Source organism: Phalacrocorax carbo, chromosome 4, assembly GCF_963921805.1.
Source record: "Phalacrocorax carbo chromosome 4, bPhaCar2.1, whole genome shotgun sequence".
In the NCBI taxonomy this organism is placed as follows: Eukaryota; Metazoa; Chordata; class Aves; order Suliformes; family Phalacrocoracidae; genus Phalacrocorax; species Phalacrocorax carbo.
Genome location: NC_087516.1, coordinates 40,546,335 through 40,560,040, shown reverse-complemented (window position 1 = coordinate 40,560,040; position 13,706 = coordinate 40,546,335).

The window sequence follows — 13,706 nt, the reverse complement described above, 5'->3', positions numbered from 1 at the left end:
TGGACAATGTTTTACATCTATATGTATACAGAAATATAATACTGGGAAATATATATATACACACAAATATAAAATATACTCACTGCTTGCAAAGCCTAAGGTGAAATGGCTGTTTAATGTCTCAGTTTCACAGCTTCTCCTTAATTTAGGCATTTACCATACCAGAATAATTCATTTTTTTGAAAGACATTGGTTGTGTTTTGAATTTTTGAGCTAAGAACATGATTGAGAAAAAAAGATTTGAAAATGTTGGCAATGTTCTATCATTAAACTATAGGCCAGGCAGAACTGAATTTATAATTCTACCAGGAGGAATGTTAATCTACAGATCTGAAGCCCGATGAAGCCTGATATTATTATGGTTCTACTAATAAGAACAATTGCTGTCAGTTTAACTGTGATAACGTATCTTAAAACAAACTCTGTTCTCACAGGAAATACTTTAAAATTACATCTGTGGGAATAAACAGAATATATGAGTACATAATACCACTAACCAGTACAGAGCTCGTGGAGGCTGCTTTTGGTCAGAATCCATGTGATATTGCCCCTTAAGGTCACTTTGACTGTGCAAGGAGATGCCGGGCACCTCTAGGCTGAACTTTGAGAAAGTAGTTTCCTATTCAGTCTTCACTAGTATAAATCAGTTTTACTACTGAAAAAGGAAGCACTCATCTCCTCCTAAATGAAGCTGTTCATTCCAGAATAAGAATGTTTTGTTCATTTACAACACTACAGATTTTTTCAACTGCCTCATCTGTGCAGGTGTGGGATTATTGTTTTTTTCTCTGCTATTCCTTTGTTTGATGAAACTCATCTTACTGAGATAAAGTTAAAAAAAAAGATTGATATAGGTTTACATGTGTACATGGATTTGTCCTTCCTCCTTTTCTTAGAAAACAAATCCCACAGGGTACACATTTACATTTTTTTTTTTTCCCCTTATATTCTCTTTCAAAGTGAGTTGTCAAAATACAGAGAATAGAAATAATTCACATTTTGCTTTCTTGTAAATATAAGGGATATAAGGGATTCCTCAGAATAGATAAGATTATTGCATCCAGTATATATGGCTTACTACAGGTCTCTTCTGAATGCATAGCAGGGATAGGCCTGGACTTCCTATCTTTAAACTGTTCAGGACTGGGTTTTCATTTGGAGATCAGTTGCTTTTACAGACATTTGATCAAGTAGCAGACCGCTTGCTTCTGTGAATAAGCTGGGACTGGAATGCGGGTTGGCAGTATTTGTTATGGTGTCACTGAAAAGATGGTATTCCCAACATAGATCTATTTGTACATTATGTTAAAGATGTAAAAAGATCAATTTCTACTCTAGCCCTGAATAATGCCTTTAAAGCAGGTTCTGGAAAATTACTTCTTTTATTTTTTTCTTTTCTTGAAACCCTTTGAATTATGTAAGCACATTGGTGGGTGCTAAATTAATTGTGATCACTTAAAAGAAAGACATTGCCATCGTTGATGATAATTTAATGAAGGTATTTGCTCAATGCAGCGTGACGAACAAGAGAGTGAAAAGGTACATGGTATTCTGTAAATTCACCCTGTGGCTTCTGATATGGTGTGTTCCATTCAGGTTACTCTGCTAACTTGAAAAAAAGGAATTAAAGGGGATGGCAATAAAAGACAAAAAAAAAAAAAAAAAAAGAGACAGAATCATTTACTTTAAAAAAATAAAATGAATAACACTAGGCAGAGATGAGTTAGTTTTATAAAACAAAGCAGACATGAAAATATTATTTCATATTGACCAATGTTATAAAATGTATTCACAAAGGTTGAAGGCACTTCCTGATCTAACACAGTGGTGCCTCTCCACAGGCACTTTCTTGGGTCTTCATTGCTATCCGTCTTTCTTGGCCAAATGAACTCAGCACTGGTTCTGTAGTATTTTTGCAAAGCATGTGTAAGGATTTCTTAGTTGGAGGTTCTATTGCACTTAAACCTGTTTTTAGGGAGAAAAGGAAAGATGAGGGTCAGATGTTATAAACAGTCATCTGAACATGCAGCTAAATGACATTAAACTTCAAATTGAGTAGTATCATATTCTGGTCTATCTCAAATGTACTCTTAAAACACAAGTGTATTCTAAATGAAGCAATTGTGCTAGTCTTAGCTTGTAGTTTCTACTTGGGCAAAACTGTCACTTACAGAAAACAGTTCCTCATGCAAAGGCTAGAGAAGCTTCTCTTCTGTTCCATCATAGATGAAAAGATGCACGATTGTGTATAATTTCAGGAGCACAGATTCTTTTCCCTGTCTTCTCTTTATATGATGCCCTTTGTATTGATAAACCTCAAGTCAGCCAAGAAACTGACTTCCAAAATATATCTTTTTCTACAGTGCAGTTTCATTTTGACATACAGTAAGTTTGGTTGTAATACAGCAGGATCTACATAAAACGTGTATTTGCCAACTCTTTGGGATTTTTTGAATAAAGTTTAAATGTGAAACCATGAATATATACAAAAGTGCAACATCAGACAAGACAGGGTCCTGTTCTTCTACCTGTCTAGGGAAACTAAGCCAAACCAAAGTTGTCCTTTCCTGAGGGACTCATATTTAAAATTTCAAATAGTAAATAGGAAATCTGAATTGTCAGTATAAGGTTTGCTTTTCTTGCTTATCAGGAAGGGTAATGAAAACTTTTCTTATTCTAGAAGACTCCTTGACAGAAACTAAGACATTAAATTTATAATATGCCTTTCAAAATACCTTCAAAGTATTCACAGGCAGTCTCATAACAACCTGGTGCAAAATTTATTTCACAGAATCCCAGAATCCCAGGTTGGAAGGGACCTCAGCGATCATCTAGTCCAACCTTTCTGGGAAGAGCAGAGTCTAAACAAGATGGCCCAGCACCCTGTCCAGATGAATCTTAAAGGTGTCCAACGTGGCCGAGTCAACCACTTCCCTGGGGAGATTATTCCAATGGGTGACTGTCCTCACTGGGAAAAATTTCCCTCTCGTGTCCAATCGGAATCTCCCCAAGAGCAACTTGTGTCCATTCCCCCTTGTCCTCTCCATGTGACTCCTTGTAAAAAGCAAGTCTCCATCTTCTTTGTAGCTGCCCCTTAAGTACTGGTACATGGGGATGAGATCCCCTCTGAGCCTCCTTTTCTCAGGACTGAACAAAGCCAGCTCTCCCAGCCTATCCTCATACGGCAGCCTTCCTAGTGGCAGAGTACTTCAGATGTTTAAAATAAATTTTCTCTTTTGTGATTAAGTCATAATAAAATTTATTTAGGATTTCGTTAAATTATGATGAAAGCTTTTGATGGATATATCTGAGTTAGTCAAATGCAGTGTAGTTCTTATCTCCTATACAAGTAGGAACCCTGAGCATGGGACATTGGACCACCTCATTGGACCCATCAGATAAAACTGGTCAACGCTTATATTAGTAAGCTTCTGAATATAAATTACAGAGAAAATGATGCATCTTCATCCAGCCTCATGTCACTGTAGTGTGTTGGATAAATGTCCATGTGATCAAGTATATTTAATTTTTTTCTTCCTTTTTTATTATGGTTGAAATAATTATCTATGGTTTACTATGATTAGTTTTTAAGATTTCAGGGCAGTCTAAGCAATATTGTTCATTGAGTGATATTTCTTTTATTTTAAAGTCTAAAAATCAACATGTGACTTCCAGATATTGGTTAAGAGTGCAACAAGTTCATGTACCCATGTGTTTATATTAGCATTATCCCTGATTCAGGAACTAGAGAGAAAGACTGGGTGCCCTCTGACTGTCTCTGCTACTTACCATAGCTGCTAATGTTATTCTACCATTACTTTTAGTCATGCTGTCATTACTCAAGACCTTGGAACATCTTGACCAATAAGGACAAAAAGCTCCCCTGTAGCGATAAAAAGAGAACACTTTGATGAAAATTTATTTTCTTGACAGGACACCATGTTTCATAGTACTGAATGTATAAACATTATCAAAACTAGACAGAAAGATGGTATTCATTATAGACTGGTTCATGATTGCTCAGAGTACTTAAAAAAGATCAGTATAATGAGTATACATAATTATATACATATTTTGTGTAAATATACTCATATATATGTATTTACAAATATAATATATTACAATTTTCATTTAATAAATTTGTTCTTGATGTAGGCATTTTACTTATTCTTTTATATAATAACCATTTTGCAGTACTTATGTTTACAGTAATTAATATATTCCACAAAGAATGCCATCATAGAAAAGTACTTTTCAGACTTGCACAAACAAGCAGTGCCCACAGACTTGTGAATATGCTTTTGTTTTTCGTTTTGAAAAATTACTTGAATTATGTTTCAGATAGTCTGAAGATTTTGACCAGCACATCATGTTAGACCTCAAAGAGCTGATAAGACAGATAAGACTCCTTCTGAAAGCAGCTGCGGTGGAGAGTGGGTTTGATTTTTTATGTTATGTCCATAGCATGTGAAGTCTTTCTAACTGGTGATGTGAAAAGGAATTTCAAAAGCTGACATAATCACTCAGAGATTTCAGGTGTGATGCTGCTGATAGTTCCACTGCTTCTCCCACTACCTGGTAGGGATCACTGTTGATGCTGGACTCTACATTTTGAGGGATTTGGGGGTTGGAATAAACACCTAAGTGTTGGAGAAATTAATTTTCTTTATCAAATGTTTGTGGTGCTTGGGAAAGGAGCATATTAGTTCACACTAGATGATTCTTGTCTTTCATATGCAAATAAATCTGAATTAGCGAAACTTAGAGTTATTGTTCTGTAGCTTTCTACAACGTCTTGCCAACTACAGGAAGTACTTACTTCATTGGCTTTTGGCAGTAAATATTTGTATTACTTCATACTCATTTTTAAACTACTACACGCAGCTGATTTTTGAAAGATCTAGGAGGGCATTAAATCCATAAAGCTTAGTGATTATGTGTATGCAAGTGTGAATGCCTCAGGGTATTACAAACAAAATTTGTTATCCACTTTCTACAAGTATTCCATCTAATTAGTTCATTGGCAAAAGCATTCATAAAATTTGGTTTTGGACCTAATGTTATTGTTCACCATGGAAAGTCAATTTTGGGTTTGTAAAGGCCTGTTGGAAATGTTTTGATCATGATCACTTAGCCAAAAAAAGGAAATACACTGCGAACAGCTGAATATTTCTATTCAGTGCTGATGAGACCTTGAATAATCTATGCCAGTTAAAAAAAAAAATACTCACTGCATAGAAAAGATCTATTAACTTCAAAACAAATTGAGATAAAGAATGTTGCCTAAGCGACAAACTCAATAAAATTGTACCCTAGTTGCAGACAAGTCATTGGAAATGAAGCTTGAAGAATCCATATTAGTTCTTTATTATCCAAAATTGAACATAGAAGGACGATCTTGTGATTAGGGCAATGGACCAGAAAATAGGCAATTCTAAGTTTAATCATTGGTTCTGCCTTGACTTCCATGTATGATATAGACAAAATTACTCCCCTCCTGGTTCTCAGTTACATAAAATCACAATTTATAAGTTTTAAGTCTTTCATGAACATAAGGTGCAACCAACTGATTTGAAATATAAATTTTGACTAAGTAATAGTCATAAGTTAACTCTGATTCTCAGTGAAAGTAACTATCCATGAAACGGCATTTCCCTTCTTTGTATCATGGCCACCCCTCTGGATGGCAAAACAAAAGCCTACTTTGCTTTGGTAACTGATGTGATAACTTTTTCAACAGGAAAATATTTACTGATAATCTTTTAAAAACATGAAAATTTCTATCTTTTTACTTAGCAGGTTATTATGGGGAGTACCTCTTATATGGGAAGTCAGATAATATTGTTAGGCTAATTAAAATCATAAAAGTTAATAAAAATGCAACTTTTGTGGTTAGTCCAGCTACAGTGATGCTAACATTCTCTGTCCAACTTATCTAATTAACACAAAAAAACCCTCCTTAACAATACATTTATAAATTGTTATTGAGAAGCTGATTAATACATACCTCTCTTTGTCTGGTGTCACCCTCAACCTTCTTCTGACTCTCTAGGTAATCAGGTTGCCAATAACTGTCTCCTCAAGAAGACAGTGTGGGGAGTTGTAGGGACTTGTCAGAATCTGAAGTTCTTTGGTAAATATTTTGTAATCTTGATGGAAAAAGGATATAATTGTGTTTTGTGGTCTTCATCAGGAGTGACTGGCCTTATTTACATTTGGGTTGTCAAGTGTGGCGCAAATAATTTGAATACATGCAAAATATAAAATTCTTGTTAGGTGCTGAGTCTAAAGCAGAATTATTTCAAAAACATATTTTCAAATTTGTAGTGTGTTAGTGTATGAATTTTACATATTTCTTTCTGATTTATGTTGAGAGTTTCATCAGCAGAAATCAATGCCACAACCTGAGTTAAAATCTTATCCTTTGTCAGTCTTTTTCACTGTAAATTTTGTCTGGATTTGGATTTCAGGGCCTGGCATCTGTATTGTAGAGTTTCCAGTGTCCCTATCTGTGCCCCCTCAGAGGTTAGAAGAGTTTGGGACCAAACATAGCTATTGCTACAAATAAGATGATCTAGGTATAGATTTTTCTAATATGTCTGTTCAAATCCACTGAACTCATGTTTTCTTTGTTGTGCCCAGAAATCAATTGAAAAGCATATGTATCTATTAGCTTTTATACATTATTCTTCTGTTTCTGCAGTCATTCTGCAAAGGTTGAGTAAATCATCAGTAATGTGGAAAGCAGGCTAGAATGAATGAGATACTTCACTAAAGAACTGTATACAAGGTATTTAAGACAGATGTACTAAAGCTAGACAATATTCTTTCTTCACTTCAGTAGGTTGTTTTATATTTATTTCAAAGGAAAATCTATAAAACTTCAACATTTTTTTACAATAACTCAAAGCTCAGAGTTAAGAGGGTATTGAAATTGATTGCTACCTTGCATGCATAAAACTTGTGACTACTATTAACCATTGGATACTTATTAGTTTTGCAAGACTGCAAATTGGAATGTTTTTTAAATAAAATTTCATCTTTTGAATGTTCATTTTCTATGTGACTACACAGACAGTCCTGCGATCTGGATTCCTAAAAAGATGGCCATGTAACAAACTGTGTTCTTACCAATAATTGCTTATTGTACAGGATAAACAGAACACAAATACAAAAACTCTCTAGAGTGGGACCTTCAAATTAATAACACTCATCCAGAGAGCATAAATGTATTTAAAGTTTACGGTGCACTTCAATAATGGCAATGGTGAAAGTGTTGCTGAGGGCAGCAGCAATAATAGCACCATGTCAGGTACCACATGCTTTAACTCAGAAAGCCAAGCTCGCTGCTTCTGTTGTGTGGGCAATGTCAGGATGCATGAAATGGTGATACTGGTAAGGGAGCTTCCACAGAAGATTCAGCAGCCAGAATGGAGTTAGTGCTTCACCAAAGAAGCAGAGTTTAATTTTCTTGTCTAACCTTCTAGAAAGCATCTTGTGACACAATTTGATGTATTTCAGGCAGTTCAGTTGTGCTATGAAACAAGTATTTTTTCATACAGTATCCCCTATTGTACAGTAGTGTGAAATCATAGCAAATTCAATCCTATAAAATGACTCCTTTTTCATTACTGTGTCTGTTAGTGGTCCTGTTTGTCAATTGTTATCTATAGCAGCTCCAACTTTTGTTCTGCTTCTTATCCAGCATGTATATACAGTGGCTTTGTGACTGAAGTACTGACTGGAAGACTATTAAAAGTTTGGAGGTGGGTAAGCACCTAAAAGTTCAGAATCTGGAATGACAAGCTTTCTTCTATTTTAATGCTTTTTTGAAATGTTAAAATAAGTGTTCAAGGCATTTGGGGATTCAGGTTTGCAATGAAACATACTTGCAAATTTTTATTCTTGTGCTTTGAACTTTGAGGGGGGGGAGCGCTTGGATTTCCTTATTAAATTCGTAGGTCAGGCGGCTAAGTGAAAGAAGGCAATTTTTTCTCAGTATTTGTGGTAATAGATCCACTGTATATAGCCTATTTTGTAAGTTCCTAGTTCCTCACAGTGAAGATATTTTAAAAACATATTTAGGCAATTGTTATGCACCTTTCTGCTTTACCAAGTTGTTTCTAGTATAATTTCAAAACAATTGAGTGACAAACAAGAAAATCTTGAGACAGTCCTCCACAGAAATGTCCAAAAGGAAATTAAGTAAATGAAGTTTAATGAAGAATAAGGTCAAGAAAGTGGAGTGAGTCTCATGAATAAGCAGAGATCAACCGGACATGCCAAGGATCAGTTTTCCAAGGTGGAGAACGGATCAAAGGCTACAGGTGTGGGCAGAGTGTCTGCTACCTTGCAAGTGTGCAACATACACCAGTGGTTAAATACAGATACATTTGGCTATTGCAATGCTGTGGTCAGTCTGGTTTTTGTTCTGTTAATCACAAGAACTGAACTATATCTCACTGCCTAACACACTGAAACCCCATCTAAACACTTTTATAAAATTTGTGAAATATTGCTCTGTGAAAAATAGCCTAAAAGAAAACTGTGATTTATTGCAGACTTAGATTTAAAACTTGGAAATACTAGCGGCTGATATGTCTGCCCAGATCACGCTTCTTTCTGTGCAGACAAGCCATCTGTAACCCCTAAGCCTCAGGTGATTCATGCCTATTCTGTTGTGAAGTAGACAGGGAAGTTAAAAGAGAGAACATGCCTGGTTTTCTTTCTCTGATGGATAATCTGCATGTGTTGAGATACAAAAAATACAATAACCACTCTGCGAGAGTTTCTACTAAACTGTTTTGGAAATGATTGCATTGTTGTAAGAAGTTGCAGAAATTTAGTGAAATAAATATATTTATTATTTTGGTTGGTGTTTTGTTTTTCTTTTTAAAAGAAAAGGCTTACCCGCAAATTCACAGATTCAGTGGAAAACAAAGTAGAAAGTGTTGGAATTATGGGTAAATATACCTTTTTAAAAACTTGTAATTTTTCACTTAAAATGGTTTCAGAATTTTTATAATAAGCTAAAAAAATACAATGTTTTTTTACTTGAGATTGGGGGTTTTTTTTGTGTTTTCTAAGTGCCCTAGAGGTCAAATTAGACTGTGTTACAATTATGCAGACTAAATTACCTTAAATGATCACTGTTGGAGCTATTATTTGTCACACTCAGATGGTACAATAGGCAATTATATAATGCATATTAAAAAAAACCCAACAATAAAAATGTTTGCTAGTAGTGTGGGTCATGATTAATTGAGTTTTGTTAATCATAATAAAATTATATGTGAAAAGATATTATTTAGGTGCACAGTCTTCACCATCATTAGGCACTACCAATAGGCACTGAAGAAGGATGGGGATGTGAGAGAAACTTGTGGTTGCATTAACTTTTCATGTGTGCTGCTAGAACAGATATGAGGTTTGGAGCTTGCCAATGGCAACATTTGGATCTTCATGAAACTTGTGGTTTCACAGTTTACTTAAAAGCACAGATTTCATTGTTTCTGGATGGGTGCCACAAAGCAGCCTATGTTCTGGGATAAGAAATAGCAGTTCTTCTGTTATTACTATGCATTTACTTAGACTTGTACCTCCATGCTTTTTACTTAGCTGGATCAGGAAAATTATTAGCTGAAGTTCATCTGTGGGAACATTTTGTTAAAGCTGTCATAGAATCATCACGTGGCAATCAACCTTTTGCTTTTTCCCTATAGAAAGCAGGGGCCTGCATAAAGCTAGTTATCCCATGTTACAGAAGGTTGACAAAGTGGAAACACTGTTTAAAAATGAAATAATTTCATTAGAGCAAGTGTCTGCAACCACTTTCCAGATGACACAATGTATGATAAGTCCAAATTGTGGTATGAAGCAAGAAAATAGCATATGCTAGTGGATAAAATATAAGGTAGTCATAACAGTTACAATTAGGCCTGGTGTCCCTAGTGATTGTATTAAACTTGGCTGTGTCTAAGGGAAAGAGAAGGAAGAAGAAATTTAATCACATTCAACAAAATGACTGCATTTGCAGATGTATCCTTGTTTTTCTTCCCCAGAATTCTATTCTTATGTGTTACAGACCTATATTTTCCCCATATTCTTATGATATCAGAAACAGCATTTGTTTCCTTCTGAAGACCTCTTTTCTGACGTAAGGCCAATTTCTTTATTTGCTTAATCTATTCCTGTTCCAATTTTATTTCATTTCAATGAAGCAGATTGTAGGAACTGTCAGATAACAAACATTAGTACATTTGGCAACTTCTGCTGCATGCGACAATGATTTCAATCTCATTCCTGAGAGAACTCATCACCTCTGTGAACACAACTCTTGGCCTTAACTGTGGATACTAGAGATCAAGATTGAAATCTTAAGGAGAATAAAAAAGCATTCCCAGATCTGTCAGTGCCTCTTCAGGAGTCAGTGTGACAATACAGGAAATGTTATAGACATTTTCTAGAACAAATCTGTGAAAAATTAACAGGAGAATTGTAGCAAACTGTCAGGACAAATTATCCAGGATGACTAGTATGATGAAACTATATAATACTTAACAATGGCTGCCTGAACATTTTTTTTGCTATTGTTCAACGGTGGGTAAACAACTTTCAATACACTATACGACAGAATTTTGTCTTTTGAAGGGAAAGGAAGATACAGAGAAGCTGCAATATTAATAAATAGATTAATAAATATACTTAAACAGGTTTTCTTCTTTCTTTTTTTTATAAATAGTCACTGAATATCTGCTTATCAGCATTATAAAGCAACAAAAATTTCTGAGAGGATCTCAGAAATGTAAACTGATTGTAGTCTGTTGATGCAATTTATACATGCTAACATCTATGTAGGTTCAACAACAAATCAATTTTTTGATGATACTACGAATGAATAAGACTGCAGTTGAACACCTTCTTATCAAAGCATGTTCTGGCTTGACTGATTTCTCATGAATTTTATTTAATGGCATATGGTTTTAGGACCCCTGAGGTTTTCAGGATTTTGAATTAAGTGTGCCCATTGTTTAATTAATATGTAGCACCCTCATTATTTGTGTGTGAAAAGTCATGTTTAGAAAATATGTGGAAAGTCTCATTTTTCTTAAGCAGAGAACTTCATCTGGAACAATTCCATAAGTTATAATAATTTAACCGCCTATATATTTTTTAAAAATGTTGTCAGAAAAGACTGCTTTTATTTGATCGAAGACCTTTTTGTCTTCCTTTGAAGGAAAATGCCTGTAAGTAGTATAAAGCAGACAAGCTGCAATGCCTTCAGAAGAATTTACAGAACTGTATTTTTGATTTCTCTATATGCATGCCCTATACACTTAGAGAATTACATATTGCACTATGTTTTTAGCAACAACCTTGGCATCAGCTAAAATCCGGTGATAAATGACTGTGTGAAATTCCCATTAAAGTTAATGGAAAACAGTGCTCAGCTTTTCATGTTCAGCTTTGGACTGACTTAAAACAAAATTTAAAAATCATGCAACTGACCAGTTTTATTCTTCTTGCTGCCTATATTTTTCCCATATGGTACTAAAGGAAATATCTTTATCTGGTATATTGTAAAATTTTAGAGCTAGTAATACATACAATTAGTCAGAAGAGAGCTACCATATTCTAATATTTTTATCCGCCTCAATTTTATGCTATTGTTTTAATATCTTGAGGGACACATATACTGAAAGGAATGCAATTAGGATATTGGGTTTGCAAACATTTCCTCTTTTGTTTTGTAATGTCTAAAAAAATTCTGCCAATTACTTTTTTACTGGTGATCTTTTTCTGTTCAAGATTTCCCTTGAAATTTGTTTTTCCACTGAATTGATGTCTTGGTTGGCCAAAGACTGCAAAATGAACGTTTCAAATAGAATGAGAGCATGCATGAACTTAGTTTCTGAACTGACTCCACTAGAGTCAACAGAAGAACTATTCCTTGATTTACTAGATCAGGTTTCCAGGGCTAAATTCACAAAATGGGTAAGGTCAGACCCCACGGCACTAGCTGACTGGATGCCCACTGCAGGGTGGTAGCTGAGGGCACCACACCTGTTTCCAGGGGCAGGACCTGCAAGCGTAGGCTGCAGCGGTGGGCACTGACCTCTTCCTCTTAGCTGTCTTTCCCTCTCTTGACACCAATCACCTTGCCCTGGTGAATTGCACACCTTTCTTGTCCAACCTCTAAAGAAGAATCAAGTGCCTATAAATGGACTTAATTTTCTTAACAGTACACTGAAAAAATTACATTCAGAAAATCAAAGAGCAGAAATGTAATGAATGGAGTCAAAAATCATATCTTGTTGAGCCAAAGCTTTGGTGATGAAAAAGATGCAGAAGCCTCTACTTTAGACCAGAAAATTATTTCCATCTTCGCTTCAAGTTTTCATCTCTAAATTCTCTCTAAAACAAATAACCTGTCCCTTTCTTACAGAATATACTGGGAAAATCCTTGGACTGTGAGAAGCACAGGTAAAAAAATATCTTTTTGCTCTCAGAGCCTTGACTAAGGCGTATGACATCAGAAAAATGTCATACCTTAATTCTAGGCTCTAAAACACTGTAGAATGGTACTTTTGCCTTTCCTGATGTAGTTGTGTAATTCACTGGGCTAGAAGGCGTAATGACTCCTAGTTCTGAAGTGCTAAGGCATTCATTGAGGCAGATTTGAAGAGCTTTTCAGAGCTCCCTGCCATAATACTTCCATCTTTTCTCTTTTAACATAGTAATTTAATCTGACAGAGTTAACACGAACTTCAATGTACATTGTTATTTTATTTGCCTGGATTATGCCTCAGGATTGCAAAACAAAATAATTCTTAGAAAATTCATGACATAAGTAAAAATTCAACAATCATTTTCACTTCTCTTTTGTAGTATATACCCTGTTCCCAGTGGTGATACTACTGGTTTTGGGTTCCTTACCTAGGCTACAAAATTATATATTTAACAATAAAAATCCAAAACACCAGTAATAACTTCCTGATATTTTTTAATTTTGTGTAATAGAAATTTTAAATATATTATATATGTCAGTGAAACTAATAATATTAATAGATGGTCAGTAAAGAGAATATGGGGCTGGCAAGCACTGAACTGGATACTATAAGTACAGATGAAAATCACTGTGATAATTTTGTGTACCATATTTGGTCATTACTATATGTTGTCTGGTTTTCATTTAAAGTTAAAGGCACATTTTTATTCTGTTGGCACTCTTATACTGTCCTATTCTTCTTCAGTATTTTATTTGCTTAAGAATAGAAGAGCAAATTCAGTTCCACTACACATGAATGAAAACACCATTTCAACATGAAATTTTGATAGCATGTGAATCCTTCAGGAATCACATGTGATATCTTAATTCTGAAGTTTTAAGTGTCCGCTGGAGTTCAGCTACAGAATCAGGTTGTAATGCAGAAGAATAATCTCTAAGCTGCCCTTGGTTTAATTTTGATATCATGTTTTAAAGAATCCACCTCTATAGATATTCTGGACTAGTATTTTGTCATATATTTTCTGGATTTATGATGAGGGTTTTTTACCCTAAAACTGAACATAATATGTATAACTCATCTTTATTATTAAGAGAGACTATTAGAATATAATAGTTTGCTGGAAGGGACCTACAATGATTATCTAGTCCAACTGCCTGACCACTTGAGGGCTGACCAAAGGTTAAAGCAAATTATTAA